Raw genomic sequence first — 16,832 nt, forward strand, 5'->3', positions numbered from 1 at the left:
TGTGGATAATGGCTCTCACTGTGGTTCACTGGAGTCCCAAAGCTTTAGAAATGGCTTTTTAACCTTTACCAGACTGATAGATCTCAATTACTTTTTTCGTTCTCATTTGTTCCTGAATTTCTTTGGATCTTGGCATGATGTCTAGCTTTTGAGGTGCTTTTGGTCTACTTCTCTGTGTCAGATAGCTCCTATTTAAGTGATTTCTTGATTGAAACAGGTGTGGCAGTAATCAGGCCTGGGGGTGACTACAGAAATTGAACTCAGGTGTGATAAACCACAGTTAAGTTATTTTTTAACAAGGGGGCAATCACTTTTTCACACAGGGCCATGTAGGTTTGGAGTTTTTTTTCTCACTAAATAATAAAAACCATCATTTAAAACTGCATTCTGTGTTCAATTATGTTATCTTTGACTAATAGTTAACGGTTTTTGATGAGCAGAAACATTTAAGTGTGACAAACATGCAAAAGAATAAGAAATCAGGAAGGGGGCAAATAGTTTTTCACACCACTGTATGTGGCAGCTTTCTTCCCTTTGTGTTTGATCACGCATACAGGGTATCGGGTGCATTCTAGAAAATCACTCAGTTCGCAAATTCTATGATCCACCACATACTGTGTGACACACTTGCATATCCCTTCAGTCAAAACTTCACGTATAGCAATTTTAAACCATTCATACGGGGAATCTGTTGCTTTGGCAGCAGGGGGAGCTATACCTCTATATTTACTGAAAACCTCCATCACTTTATCCAGTAGCTCATCTATATCTAATCCGTTTACATCATCTTTCACCTCATGTGTCTGGGAGGCCCCATCCACCTTTTGTGGGGGGGGCTTGGTTTGGTCTTGGGCTTGGGGAGGGTTCTGAGGAACCTGACATACAGTACATAGTACCTCCTCCAAGTCTTTGTTCTCCTCTAGTAGCCATCTTTGAGCCTCTGGTAAACCATATTGCTTTTCCAAAATCACATTACCCTGAGCATCACATTTAATTTGAGAAACGAGTTTTTTACAGCCCTCGAGATGCAGATGTCCTGAAAACCCATATTTATCCCTCCACAGGCTGCGATAGTTTACCCAATTTCTACTTTTCCTGCGCATAACACATTCATCATTAGTGGCCATAATCTTGCTTACACTTTGACCCATTCTTGCACAACAATTGAACAATTCTTGCCGTTTAACTCCCCCCCCCCTTTGTTTACACACCTCTTCACAATGTCCCGTGGGTCCCCTCCCGGAAAATATACTGCCTTCTATGCACAAAGATGTAACAATTCCTGCATTTACAGCGCAAAGATCTTACAATTCCCGCTGAGGCAGCGTGCCTGCACTAAGATGAAAACTTTTCTGCTAAGGCACCTCGGGGGCTGCAGCAGAGACCTGACAATGCTCAGTGTAATAAACCGTTACTTAGGACTTAGGGAGTTAAACCTTACTTCAAACATCATAACAACACATCAAAAACTTACACTCTAATTTTGCGCAGCCCTGTGTATGAGAAATTACAGAAATAAAAGTAGTACTTACAACTAAGAAGCTTTCAGGACACCCGAGAACTTTGTTTCAGAATCCTAAGCAGGCGATTTCACCGACCTTGGCTGAAGAAGTCTCACGGTTCGAAATAAACCGTATGTCACAAGGACATGAGACCTAGTTGCATTTGGCCACCTTTTTGAAGGGAACGTTTTGCCCCGGGGGACTTTACTAGGCTTCTATCAGATTGCTCCCAGTCGCAAACGCGCTCCTAGGCCTCAATTCTTTGAGACGATAGGTTCCGGTTCGAAGGACCAGATGTTGAAAGAAAATAACTTACTCAATGAGACTTCTCCAATATGTGCCAAAAACATAGAAATCTTTATTTACTCAGCTGAGGACCTTTTCATATACCAGCATTTTTAAAGAGAGCACAAGCTAGCTGCAGCTTGGCTAGTTAGAAAAGGTGGGGGTCTCCTTCATCTGTTGATCTTTAAATCCTAGTTAACATGCTAATATATTCCTCCCTCCAAACAATCTGTCATCCCATGAGTCCAATGAGCAATGTCCAAAGGAGACTGGACTTCCTCTCTGGGCGGGTTTTCTTCCTGTGTCCTTCATGAGACTTCCTGAAAGTTAACTTTCACTTTCATGCTTATTCTTTGGAATGACCTCAGAAGTACTTTAGATTCGTTTCTCCAAAATGATCTCAGAGGTAGGGTAACCCTGCCTTCAGAGTCCGGTTCAAACTGGCTCTCCTTTGTCTCCAGAGACTGGAATTCCACTGCAAGGACATAATAAGCTGTGCACAGTAAATAGCTCGGGAACATGTATTCATTCAATAATATTGTGATAACTCTTAAGGTAATCATAATAATCATATTATTTAAAGTTTCACTCTAGCACACTGGTCTGATTACATTAATGTGGTTCTTATAGCCACGTGGGAATATAAAGAATATACACATGATTAATTATAAATCTTAAATTCTTTCCACATTACTTAACCTCCGTTTCTCTGCTTTGCCCCCTGTTCATGGATTCAACTGAAGACAGTCGAACAGAAGACGTAGGAGCTCTCACCTTTGGCGCATGCTCTATCCTACTCTGCACTCCCAGTTTGTCCATGCTCCTGCACGCCATGAGCTCCTTTGGCTGCTGTGAGAATCAGAATTTTACAGAGATACAGGCTGGGTAGTTTGCTTATTCATAACTCAGATAATATGGCTTTTAGCATGGCATGTCTTCACTTTCAGAGGTTTATTTGGCACATCCACAGCTCAGTAGCCAAATAACTAAGCTTACCGGTAGTCCTTTTTTTATTCCTATTAGCAGATGTTGCTGGTTGTGGATTTAAGCTTGTGTTTGGGTAATACACTTTGCTTTCATACCCCATTATCTGTTCTTTGAGGAGAGTTATAAGCATTGGACTAGCCACTGTGAGAATATCAAAAAGTGTTGAATCTGGTTTCTTTAATTGTCGAAGAGAGAACTAAACACATTTTTATGGAGGAACATTAACTCATTTGTCTCAAATTAAGGTGGAGCTCTGTCAGTTATCAGGATATGTACACGTCCCATCGCATCTATAGTGCAGTGTTCAATGCCTGTGACCTAATGTCAGGCCTGGTAATGACCAATTGAAGGGTCAACAAACTGCAAAAGAAGAAGTGTGAAAGCAGGTACATGTTCTGCAATGTATGTTACACCACAGTCGATAGGCACCCTGGTGAGGGTATCCGTGTGCTAAGCTGATATGGCGCTGTAGTCCAGCAGCTTCCAAAGCATAGGTAGAAGAGATCACCAGCACCACGTAGATGTATTCAAGCTCTTTATTGCATAAAGATAGCGCCCAGGGACAGCGACAGACGCTGTTTCGGAGACAAGCTCCTTCCTCAAGCTGTATAGGCTCACTCAAAAGAGATAACAAACACAAAGGCATTTATATACAGTTTCAATAGGGTCACATGGACCAATCAGATAACATCACAATACAAAAAAGCATGAATATCCAATCACAGGGCAAAGCATAATGAGAGGACCTGATGGGGAACAGATATGTAAATCAGCAGCCGGTCTCACAGCATGATTTAAAAAGTGTCATATCGCTAATGGCCAATCAGCACTTACCAAGTCAGGAGGACCTGATGGGAAATGCCTTTGTGTTTGTTATCTCTTTTGAGTGAGCCTATACAGCTTGAGGAAGGAGCTTGTCTCCGAAACAGCGTCTGTCGCTGTCCCTGGGCGCTATCTTTATGCAATAAAGAGCTTGAATACATCTACGTGGTGCTGCTGATCTCTTCTACCTCTGCAATGTATGTTGGCAGAATTGATCTCACAGATTTAATTTTATCTTGATTTAGGACTGTTTTGTAACACAGTGAAATGTCTCTAGTATATACCTAGTAGATACTTCACTTGTGGTTCTGGATTCGAATACCACTAAAGCAGGGGTGTTCCTTGGTAATATAGCACCTATGGCAAACACTGAAAGTTTCTAGAGTTAGCCCCCTAGTAAAAGTACCCACAGGTAATACCCTAGTATAGGTAGCCAGAGGTAGTCACCCATTATAGGTAGCCCTCCAGTTTAGGTTGCCCTCCCAGTATAGGTAGTTAGAGGTGTCTCCTCAGTATAAATAGCCCCCTTTAGCATAGGAGGTGATAGGTGTCCCCCAGTATAAGTACCCCCAGTATAGGTAATGACAGGTGCCCCCCCTGTATAATTATCCCTCCCAGTATAGGTAATGAGAAATGTCTCCTGGTATAAGAAGCCCTCCCCCACAAGATAGGTAGTGAGAGAGGTCCCCTTGTATAAGTAGTCTCCCCCCCATTATAGGTGAGAGATGCTCCCCAGTATAGGTGGTGAGAGGTGTCCCCCAGTAAAGGTAAGGAAAGGTGTCCCCCAGAATAAATACCCCACCCCCAGTATAGGTAGTAAGAGGCATCCACAAGTATTGTGGTGCAGCATGAGGGAGGAGGGGGCAGGAATGCACACATGGTGCTGTGGTGACCATAGCACAAGCCATGCCTGCACCCTTCTAGACAAGCCACTGCACTACAGACACTATCTTCACTGACTTTATGCATTTATTTGCATGAACTTTGGTCCACATTCCAAAGACAGACTGGTGCATGAATTGATGTCTGACCCCAAAGCATGTATGACTTGTGTTAAGAATGTTCATTAGACCATAAGCTCTTCTGGGATAAATATAAATGATTTAATATACTATAGGGTACTGTGCAATTTGTGAAAACCATATTTATATGGAGAATAAATTCATAATGGTTTTTTTTGTCTCCAAAGACAATTAAAGTAAATTAAAATTACCTGAGGCCCTATACGCACAGGTGCCCAAATGGTCCCCTGGTACCCATTTCTATTGCTTGCCAAGTTTGTCCAGATGCCGGGTCTGAAGGTGTTTAATGAGCTGAATGACTCAGTATACACAAGTGTTTGCTTCATTTCATGCACTGGCTACCCAAAACTAGTACTTTAACCTGGTTTCTTTTAAATTATCAAAGAGAACAATTTTTGGCGCAGTTGATTTTAGCACCAGCTAAATATGGGGAATCCTGAAGACACATATCATATAAAGAGCATGACGAAATGCAGTATATATATCTTTATTTATAGAAACACATGAAACAAACACAAAGTGAATCCATCCAGCACGCTCTCTATTCCTGGGTATACCATATTTCATTCCACCCAATTAGTACACAATACCTGAATTCATGCCAGCTGGCTGTTTTTGCTTTTCTGTAGAAACAGGTCTTTCATCAGTGGTGCCAGCTGTGAGACATCCTGTAGAAAAGAAAATATAAATCTACAATTCAACCTGGGGAGGTTTAACAGCATTAACAACTGAAGGCAATACAGCAAGAAATGGTATTCGTGAACGTCTGGCTTACAAAAAATAAAAATCAATAAACACAGGAAGGCTTACAGAGCTGAGAATATCTCCATTATAGTCAAAATTTTAAACCTATACTTTTTTTTTCTTATCATGGTATCACTGCCGCTGGGAGATTTTGCTGGCAGCAGTCGGCATCTTCTGTTTAAAACTACTTGGAAGAAAAGTATCAATGAGGTAAAAAGAAGAGGAGTGCAAGAAAACTAATTCAACTAAGTACATTAATAGACCATTGCAGAAATATGTAACGGTAATTTCCCTTACCTATTCCTTCTAATAGTTCTGCTTATCCAACTAAGATGAATGCTCCAAGTTCTACTGTCGTTACTAAGTAATGAATGCCATAGTACCAAACCATACAGAAGTGACTGTTGGCACTGCTTATTTTGGCAGGAAACACTCCTGAGATTATCATCTATCTGGGAGAATTTAGTGATCACGGTGTAATGCCATTCTGATCATAAGGGTGAGGACTTTCAGATATGATCTATCCAGCAGAAGGGGGTTTTGGTCATATGCAAGAATTCTAAACACGCCTAAATGTTCACAGCCATACCTATCCATAAGAGCACAGACATTAAAACGCAACAGCTTGTATGTACGGTATTTTAGGATTACACCTGGTGGGACAAGGCTGGATAAAGTGAGTTACTGGCATTTCTATAAAAGTAGGCTGCGAACAATCCATATGGTTCCCCATGGTCAACAATGATAAACATAGCAGGAGTCAGATTCTCTGGAGGTTTGACAGCCAACAGGTGTAGAGGTGACAATGTAGTAGGAAGGATAAGCAGTCAATAAGTCAGGGCCAGAGGTCCAATGATAGTTATTACCCAAGCCAAGGGATAGAGTATTGTTGTTAACCAAGTCAGGGTTCAGAAACCAGAGAACTGATGGCAATCAAGCCAGAGTTTAGAAGCCAAAGAATTATTATCAACAAAGTCAGTCAAGCTCATCAATCATTATCGACCAACTCAGGGTCATTGGTCAGAAGATTAGAGACACAGGATCTAGATCAAGACCTGGGAGCAAACTGGAGCTTAATTAGCCAAGTCTAAAATAAGAGAACAGAGGTTCAGGACCACAAGATCTGGATCAAGGTCAAGAACAGTGACATACCCGGAAGTGTGAGTGGTAAGTATGAAGTATGAGACAGCCTTACAGCAAACCTGAACTGAAAATTAAAAGTCAAAATAAACATACACACGTCATACTTACCTTCCGTGTAGTCTACTTATCAATCTCTTCCTCCTCTCCTGCATCCTCTTTGTCCACTCAGATAAATGGAATTCTCTGTTCTCCATTTTGAAAATGGCCATTGCCCCTAACAGTTTCCTGGTCAGCACACTGTTAAAGTGTAATATCGCCTACTTGAGCCACAGGAAAACATGGACATTACCTTGCTCATCAGTTGTCCTTTCAGTTATAAATGACAGTAACTGATTTATAACTGACAGCAACTGATATATTTCACTTCTGACAAAATATTTTCAGAGTGAGGAAGTGTCTTCTGGAACAGAAAAATGTGTCTAGTCGAACCTACCTTTTTTGTCTATGGATTTACGTTTTTCTGCAATGAACGTATTGTTAGTATCTGCACAGCTAAAGAGATAGCAGTTATGGTTTTGTCTGATGCCTGTAAATGATCAGATGCATGTATAAACTGCAGTCACTCAGTATGATACCTGTATTGTGGAAGTGGGTGATGGGGTATGGTATAATCACTTGATGAAGACAAGTGGAAGAGTACCTCCTACGCTAACGACTTACTCTTACTTGTGTGTTGAGTAATTTAAAATGTAGTTTTAATGATAGTTGTCCTTTAATGTGAGCACATCATAGACCTAATGCAAGACGTTATTTTCATGACGAAACATTGGCTACTACACTCACAACCATACAGCTATTACACTGCTCCCAATTTAATTCATATTATAGGAAATCGTTTTTCCATCTTGCCTGTTTGATCAAAGCTGTAATTATCTGGCTTACACAATGTGCACTACGGTAGTTCCAAGGCACTCACCTCAGAGGTAAACAGCTGTTTCGCTGTCTTACAGTTATAAAGCAGCTTATGAGTCACACGATGGCAGCTTCTGTCAGAGATGTGTTTAAGTAATGAATCTATTTTAAAGCAAACCTGAACTGAAAATGAAAAGTTAAAATAAACATAAACACATCATACTTACCTCTCATTTAGACGTACATATAATTAAGTCGTTGGGAAATTTGGGCACAGGACAAAGACGAAAAATGGCTCACCCATTTTATGGTATAATCACTTGATGAAGACAAGTGGAAGAGTACCTCCTACGCTAACGACTTACTCTTACTTGCGTGTTGAGTAATTTAAAATGTAGTTTTAATGATAGTTGTCCTTTAGGCCTCTTGCACACTGCACGCGATTCAGATTCAGATTCCGCTTTTTAATCAGTTTTTACATCCGATTCAGATTCTGATTTGCAGTTTGCTCCCTGCACACTGCAAATCGGAATCTGAATCTGATGTAAAAACTGATGAATCGCGTGCAGTGTGCAAGAGGCCTCAGGCTGGTTTCACAGTGGGACGTTAAAGTCCCACGTTACAGCAGCCAGTAATGCAGCCTAACTTACAGCACTGTAAAATCAATGTGCTGTTCACAGTGCACACGTTGCGTTAGGGTATAACACTGCACGTTAAATGAAAGTGCAGCATGCTGTACAATATACCCCTATAGAGCTGCGTTAGATTGTTTGCACATGCTCAGTGACTAGCCACATGGCTAATTAATATTCACTGCACTGTGGTGACTCATGGTGGGACTCGTAGTGTTGTCCGGATCATGAACGAATTGTTCATTTGATCCGGATCTTTTTTGTGAGTCGAATCATCCGGATCATCACAAAGTTCGGCTCACAGTGGATGTCTGTCTGGAAGAAACAGGAACATACAGAATGTACAGTGCAGGGAAAGTCCTGTCCTGCTAGTCATTTCACCCCCACTCTGCTTCCCTAGTAAAATGATTCAAATGATTTGGTTCAAAGATCCGGATCTTTTTAATGATCCGATTTGAATGATCCGAATCCTTAAAAAGATCCGGACTTCCTATCACTAACCTGGAGCGGCTGCTTTGAGAGCCACATAACGCAGCTCAATCTGATGTCCAACTTCAACACCACTATACGTTGCGTTAGGGGCATGTTATGCGACCATAACGTCCCCTAAAACGCAACGTCTTGGTGTGGAAGTAGCCTTAATGTGAGCACATCATAGACCTAATGCAAGACATGTTATTTCCATGACGAAACATTGGCTACTACACTCACAGCCATACAGCTATTACACTGCTCCCAAATTCATTCATATTATAGGAAATCTTTTTTCCATCTTGCCTGTTTGATCAAAGCTGTCATTATCTGGCTTACACAATGTGCACTACGGTAGTTCCAAGGCACTCACCTCAGAGGTAAACAGCTGTTTCGCTGTCTTACAGTTATAAAGCAGCTTATGAGTCACACGATGGCAGCTTCTGTCAGAGATGTGTTTAAGTAATTAATCTATTTTAAAGCAAACCTGAACTGAAAATGAAAAAGTTAAAATAAACATAAACACATCATACTTACCTCTCATGTAGACGTACATATAATTAAGTTGCTGGGAAATTTGGGCACAGGATAAAGCCTAAAAATGTCTCACCCTGCTCCTGTTAAAGTCCGGTGGCGTTAATTACTCTTCAGATGTAATACGGCTGCCAGCTATTGCTGGAGGCCAAACTACCCTGTTTTTAAAATCATTTGGGCTCCGTCTTTTGACGGCGCCCAAATTACCGTCTAAGCACTACTTTAACCATAATTAATATTATGGCCTATGGTGGCGCCAAAATCTCCATCGCTGTTTTTCTTTGCTTCGCCATGTAGTCTACTCATAAATCTCTCCTCTCCCATGTCCTGTTTATCTACTGTGATCAATGGTATATTCTGTCCATTTTAAAAATGGCAATGACCTTGTAACAACTTCTGGGTCAGCACACTGGTAAACTGTATTGTCGCCCACTAAGCCATAGGGAAACATGGACATTACCGTGCATATCAGTTGTCCTTTCAGTTATAACTGACAGCATTTCTACACAGGGAAAACGGGGTAGCGCTACTTAGGACAAGCTGCATCCAAATGACTACCTGCAGCAAGTATGCAGAGCCTACTAATAGACAAAATACACACCCTGCATTCAAATCAAATGCACCTAGCTACCATTGGAGTATGTTGGTTTCCATAATAGCTTGTATGCACATTATCAAGTACTTGACCCTCCCACCACGATGAGGTAGATGTGAGCCTACCCACACCATGAAATAAGTATACTGTATATACTGTAGTTCCTGCAATGATAGATGAATTCATGCTATAAGGCTTACTTTATTATGCTTAGTTATATTTATCACTTTTTTTCTTTGCTTCGCCATGTAGTCTACTCATAAATCTCTCCTCTCCCATGTCCTGTTTATCTACTGTGATCAATGGTATATTCTGTCCATTTTAAAAATGGCAATGACCTTGTAACAACTTCTGGGTCAGCACACTGGTAAACTGTATTGTCGCCCACTAAGCCATAGGGAAACATGGACATTACCGTGCATATCAGTTGTCCTTTCAGTTATAACTGACAGCATTTCTACACAGGGAAAACGGGGCAGCGCTACTTAGGACAAGCTGCATCCAAATGACTACCTGCAGCAAGTATGCAGAGCCTACTAATAGACAAAATACACACCCTGCATTCAAATCAAATGCACCTAGCTACCATTGGAGTATGTTGGTTTCCATAATAGCTTGTATGCACATTATCAAGTACTTGACCCTCCCACCACGATGAGGTAGATGTGAGCCTACCCACACCATGAAATAAGTATACTGTATATACTGTAGTTCCTGCAATGATAGAAACTACCCTGTTTTTAAAATCATTTGGGCTCCGTCTTTTGACGGCGCCCAAATTACTGTCTAAGCACTACTTTAACCATAATTAATATTATGGCCTATGGTGGCGCCAAAATCTCCATCGCTGTTTTTCTTTGCTTCGCCATGTAGTCTACTCATAAATCTCTCCTCTCCCATGTCCTGTTTATCTACTGTGATCAATGGTATATTCTGTCCATTTTAAAAATGGCAATGACCTTGTAACAACTTCTGGGTCAGCACACTGGTAAACTGTATTGTCGCCCACTAAGCCATAGGGAAACATGGACATTACCGTGCATATCAGTTGTCCTTTCAGTTATAACTGACAGCATTTCTACACAGGGAAAACGGGGCAGCGCTACTTAGGACAAGCTGCATCCAAATGACTACCTGCAGCAAGTATGCAGAGCCTACTAATAGACAAAATACACACCCTGCATTCAAATCAAATGCACCTAGCTACCATTGGAGTATGTTGGTTTCCATAATAGCTTGTATGCACATTATCAAGTACTTGACCCTCCCACCACGATGAGGTAGATGTGAGCCTACCCACACCATGAAATAAGTATACTGTATATACTGTAGTTCCTGCAATGATAGATAAATTCATGCTATAAGGCTTACTTTATTATGCTTAGTTATATTTATCACTTTTTTTCCATCTGAGATTATGCTCTGCTGGGAAGGTCCCTACCTCCAACTAAATTAAAAACATGTATATGCATAACCTGGGTGCGACACGAAGTGAAGTTTAAGCATGCAAAAAAAGGTAGATCAGCACATCACAAGGCCACCTCTGATTGGTTAGTAACAGAGATGCTCTGAGCCACCCCAGAGACAACAAAACAAAACTGACTGCAGCTGACAAGAGGTGATACAGGGAATAGAGGTGACAAGAAATGACACATGGGGAACAGAGGTGACACAGAGTGGGACAAGAGGTGACAAAGGGTGAACAGAGGTGACACAGAGGGGGGCAAGAGTTGACATAGAGGTGACACAGAGGGGAACAAGAGGTGACACGGGGAATCAGAACTGACACAGAGGGGGAAAAGAGGTAACACAGAGCAGGACAAGAGATGACACAGAGGGGATAAAAGAGGCACAGGGGAACAGAGGTGATACAGGCAGACAAGAAAAGTACAGGGGGACATGAGGTGACACAGAGAGGGTCAAAAGAGACACGAGAACAGAGAAAGTACAGGGGGACAAGAGACACGGGGATCAGAGGTAACACAGGGGAACAGAGGTGGCACAGGGGACAAAAGAGGCACAGGGGGATTAGAGGTGACACAGAAAGGGACAAAAGAGGCACAGAGGTGACAGTGTTCTGACTATATCTTGCTAGTACTGAGTAGGACTTATTTTTTTGCCATCAGAGCTGATTCAATTCTTTATAGCATTGTCTGGAGATTTTTGGCCCATATTGACATGATAGCATCATGCAATTGGCTCTGTCCACATCATGTCATAGCCTCGCCCATTTTTGGTCACAACACACTTTATGCAGTGGGTGGCCATGCCCATCTTTTGCCACTTTGTTTGGGGGGGGGGGGGAATACAAATGTGTACAAGGCCTTGAGGCTATATATTTTATTGTATATATTCTAATCTAGTTTATGTTTAATTTAATATCGAAGAAGAAGCCATAAGTTTTATTTTAAAGTTTTCAGCAAGATAAATATTTTCCAATATTCTATTTTAGCTGAAAAGACCAAATCTGCTTGCCAAGTTTGATACATGTAGCCTTTTAAAGACCCTGTTATTTTGTGCTTTGTCATTCCAATTAGGCTTAATGCTTAGAAGCTATTAGAAGCTAAGTGAAAGAATTTACTGAAATCTATTAAAATCTGAGGAAAGATATGACTAGAATACACAGTAGTTACATCCGTTTTTATTATCAGCAGAGAAAATTACTGTATGTCAGAAAATGAGTTTCCATGGTTACCCAATATTTAGCACCAAAATGAAGAGCCCTGCAGACACATGTGGGAAGATGCTTTATTTCTGAAGTAAAAGGTGTGTATTTTTTTTTAGAACTTTGTAGAAGATCATAAAAGATGTGTGGAGATTTATTGGCAGGCAAATGCCCAGGAATAATCAATCTGCAACATTGCACTGATGGTCCATAAATCTACTTTTCAGGTGTTGAACCTAAACATACTATAAAATGAGTCATACTAATAATCTCAGATGGAAAAAAAAGTGATAAATATAACTAAGCATAATAAAGTAAGCCTTATAGCATGAATTCATCTATCATTGCAGGAACTACAGTATATACAGTATACTTATTTCATGGTGTGGGTAGGCTCACATCTACCATTTATAAGGTTCAGTCCCTACTTTTTGGGACCCCATGGACCACGGTACCACAGGCTCCTTTATCCTCTACTGGCTCTCAAAGCTTGTCCAAGCTCATGTTTATTGCTTCCATGATACTATCCAGCCATCTCATTCTCTACAGTCCACTCCTTTTGCCCCATATCTTTCCCAGCATCAAGGTCTTCTCCAATGAGTCCCGCCTTGTCATTGTGTGTCCAAAGTATTTCAGCTTTAGCATTGCTCCTTCTGATCAGGGCTGGTTCTAGACCACACACTAGCCGAGAACCATACCAGGGAAAAAGGTACAAACACTTAGTCCATACGGACAAGCCCTATAGGTACAAATTAAGCAAGCTTATAAGTCACTGCCTGGTTCTAGACTTTTTGCTGCCTGAGGCAAACTTGTGAGGATACTCCGCATCCCCCCCCCCCCCTCCTATTTGGAATGATTGCACAACACCCAACAATTTACTCTGCTTCATTTAATCTTCTCAGTAAGCAAGGGAGCATATGCAACAACTTGAGACATGGCATGCTGCAGCTCAACACAATAGCACACTGGCTGGCTGTGAGTCTGTGACAAACAAACTACTCACCCTCAGCCAGTCAGATGTCCTCCATTTCTCCTAAGTCAGGACAGCAGTGCCACCTCCTCCCTTCTGCTGTGCAAGTCAAGTAAAATACTACTGCTATCCTGCCTCCCCTTCCTCTCTCACTGTCAGACTCCTCACATAGCACAACAAGCTGCTTTCCCCAATGATGACTTCTTCACCTCTCCTCTCGCTTCTTCTCCTACTCTATATAACATGTATAGCGCACATCCAAACATTTGTCTTTCTGAGGTTCAAGTGCAGATTTCAATCCTGCGTGTATGGTCTTCCACCATAGACACCCAACAGCATGCAGACTTACCAGATAATTTGGGCACTATTAGATTGGCTAAATGCGCATATATCCAGGAAGCCTCAGGGCCTCAGGATCCTGGTGCCACCTCCACATAAGATTGTATCTGCCGCCAGATTTTATCCCAATATCATGCAGTATGTACCTCAAAGAAAATCCCCGCATAGCGTGATACCGTAAACACAATGGCATCTTTATTTTAAAAATACACTCAATTCCCCAGCACTATCAGCATGATAATTACACTGTCTGCCCTTCTACATTACCCTCATCCACACAATCCCGCTGTGCAGTGATGTATAGTTGCCGAAGGCAAAAGCTGCTTTATATTATTATATATATTTTTTATATTTAAAATTTTTATATTTTTCTTACATTTTCCTTTTTAGATTGGTTGTAAAAAAGTTTTGAGATGTCTGGTTTAACCATTTAATGACACACTAACGTATTAAAACGTCATGCTTTACCCTATTAACGGCAACATGACGTTTTAATATGTTGCGCGTTCCCGCCGCCGCTACCGCCGCCGTTTCCATCGGGATCCCGTGCTGAGTGATTGGGGAAGAGGACCGAGCGGTCTTCTACCCAATCGCAGTGCCTGGAGTGAATGGACGTGACCGCGAACAGCGGCTACGTCCATTCACAAAAACAGAAAATTGTTACAGTTAAATAAAGTGTAAAAAAAAAATTAACACTTCCTATAACTAAGTGTTCACTAGCGCCATCCTGTGGCCCAAAAGTATATTACACATACAAACACATACATATACAAGTACATACACATTATTAATAAAATTAATAAAATTACATTTCCAACCCTCCCACTCCCCCAAAAAAAAACACTTGTAAAAAAAACAGCTTAAAATAAATAAATAAATAGCTGTCTTAGGGACTTAGCTTTTTTAATCTATATTTTATAAGGGAACATTAATTTTAGTTTATTACATAGAGGCTTGTAATTATGGCCAGAACAAAAAAAAAAAAAAAAAACAGAAAAATAACACTTATATTTCAAAATAATATATTGTCGCCATACATTGTGATAGGGACATAATTTAAATGGTTTAATAATTGGGCAAATGTGTTGGTTTTATTTAAAGGAGAATGTTTAATTTTAAAACTATAATGGCTGAAAACTGAGAAATAATGATTTTTTTCCATTATTTTTGTATTTTTCCCATTAAAACGCATTTAGAATAAAACATTTCTTAGCAAAATGTACTACCCACAGAAAGCCTAATTGGTGGCGGAAAAAATGAGGTATAGATCATTTTCTTGTGATAAGTAGTAATAAAGTTATTAGGGAATAAAAGGGAGGAACACTGACAGGTGAAAATTGCTCTGGTCTGCTAGAATAAAAACCCTTGGGGGTGAACTGGTTAAATACATATAAACGGGCTGCTCCCCCCCTACACAGCGGGATTGTGTGGATGAGGGTAATGTAGAAGGGCAGTCAGTGTAATTATCATGCTGATAGTGTCGGGATATTGTAAACAAACCAAATGGCCAATCATAGCGCCGGAGAAAGAAAAAAAACCCACATAATAGAACCAATAGCCACCCTGGACTCAGAAGCCAATCATAGCGTCAGAGCAGTGAGAATGGGAATGCCCACAAGCCAGGGAAAAGGGCCAATAGTAGCGCGAAGCGCACTCGCGCTGTGACCCAATGAGGACAGGCAGATAGCGGGGACGGCCAATAGCAGCGCACGCATGGAAATTTGTATCCTAGTACAATGTCCAGTCCCTGTGCCTCTGATGAGTCACGAGGGAGTGACGAAATCGATCGGGCGGGGACTGGACATACTAGGAATTACGCCGAGACCTGCTGTATCGGCGTTGTATGTTGGAGTGGAGTGCCGGCTTATACATCAATGTGGTCCAGGACTGCCCAGCTAGGCAACGGGGGAGAGCCTGTATGATAACTCTATGCCATGTTAACATCAAGCAGCATGTGAGTGTATTTTTAAAATAAAGATGCCATTGTTTTTACGGTATCACGCTATGTGAGCATTTTCTTTGAGGTACATACTGCATAATATTGGGATAAAATCTATGGCAGATACAATCTTATGTGGAGGTGGCACCAGGATCCTGAGGCACAGAGGCTTCCTGGATATGTGCGCATTTGGCCAGTCTAATAGCGGCCAAATTATCTAGTGAGTCTGCATGCTGTTGGGTGTCTATGGTGGAGGACCATACGCGCAGGATTAAAATCTGCACTTGAACCTCAGAAAGATATATATATTTAGATGTGAGCTATACATTTTATATAGACTGTAAATAGGTCTGCCAGACCTGGTTGCAGCACACTCCGTTGGACTGCATAGTTCTTACTGTAGCGCTTTGATATTAATTTTCATCTTCTCCTACTCTGACTGCATGCTGTAAGTGTAAACACAGTACAAACATGTGGCCCCTGTAATTTCTGTGCCTGATGCAAGTGTTTCACCTTGCTTCATGATAGAACCGGCTATGCTTCTGATAAATGGTCAGAGTTGGTAAGAGATAAATATATGTTGTATATTCAGAGGTGAAACAAAAGTTTGTGCGGCACTCTTTACATAAGCACTAATCAATGAGTGAAAAAAAAGGCTTATATCTCACCGTACTCTGTTGACGACATTTTCCAATTGGTTTCCAGACATGCTTCAAGGTGATCCAAGAAGGAAGATACATGTACTTTTCTGAATGCAAGACGTCAAAGACAAAGGGCTCCATCTGTTATTACAGCATGCTTGCCCAGACCCAGCGTGAGCATCGAGCAATCATCCATAGCGACGTGAAACAGCCATCCATGCCTCTCGCACCCACCGCCTTCTCACATATACGCTGCACTATAACATGCTGTAATAGCAGAACTGTTCAATAATTCATGCACTATGATTGGATAAGTTAAGTGCAATAAATACTGCTTCACAATGGACGGTGCCCACTGTCTTTGACGTCTTGAATGTAGAGAAGAATATGCATATGATAGAAATCGCCATCGGGAGACTTGGGCGCAGGACACAGCCGGTATGGCTTATCCTGCTTCTGCACAAGTTCCTGGCAACGTTAAATACTATTCCACCTCTAGGTCCACGTGGATAGTGGGTGAATGAAATAATTCGACTTCCAGCAATTGCTGGAGGCCGACTTACAGTGTTTAAAAAGTAACTTCAACTCCGTCTTCTGACGGCGCCAAAGTTACTCACTGTGCGCCGCTATAGCCGTAAATCCTATTACGGCCTATGGTGGCGCCAGCTGCGCCCAAATCTTCTGCGCTG

At 41.3% G+C, this 16,832-nt stretch overlaps 1 long non-coding RNA gene across 1 annotated transcript; it reads left to right on the top strand.

Moving 5' to 3' along the window:
- Positions 1-12,274: 12,274 nt before the first annotated feature.
- LOC137570881 (uncharacterized) lies at positions 12,275-16,489 on the top strand. Its single transcript, XR_011031215.1, has 2 exons — positions 12,275-12,355; positions 16,208-16,489. It is a non-coding gene; the product is annotated as an uncharacterized lncRNA (long non-coding RNA).
- The last annotated feature ends 343 nt before the right edge of the window (positions 16,490-16,832 follow it).

This window comes from Hyperolius riggenbachi, chromosome 4, assembly GCF_040937935.1.
Source record: "Hyperolius riggenbachi isolate aHypRig1 chromosome 4, aHypRig1.pri, whole genome shotgun sequence".
In the NCBI taxonomy this organism is placed as follows: Eukaryota; Metazoa; Chordata; class Amphibia; order Anura; family Hyperoliidae; genus Hyperolius; species Hyperolius riggenbachi.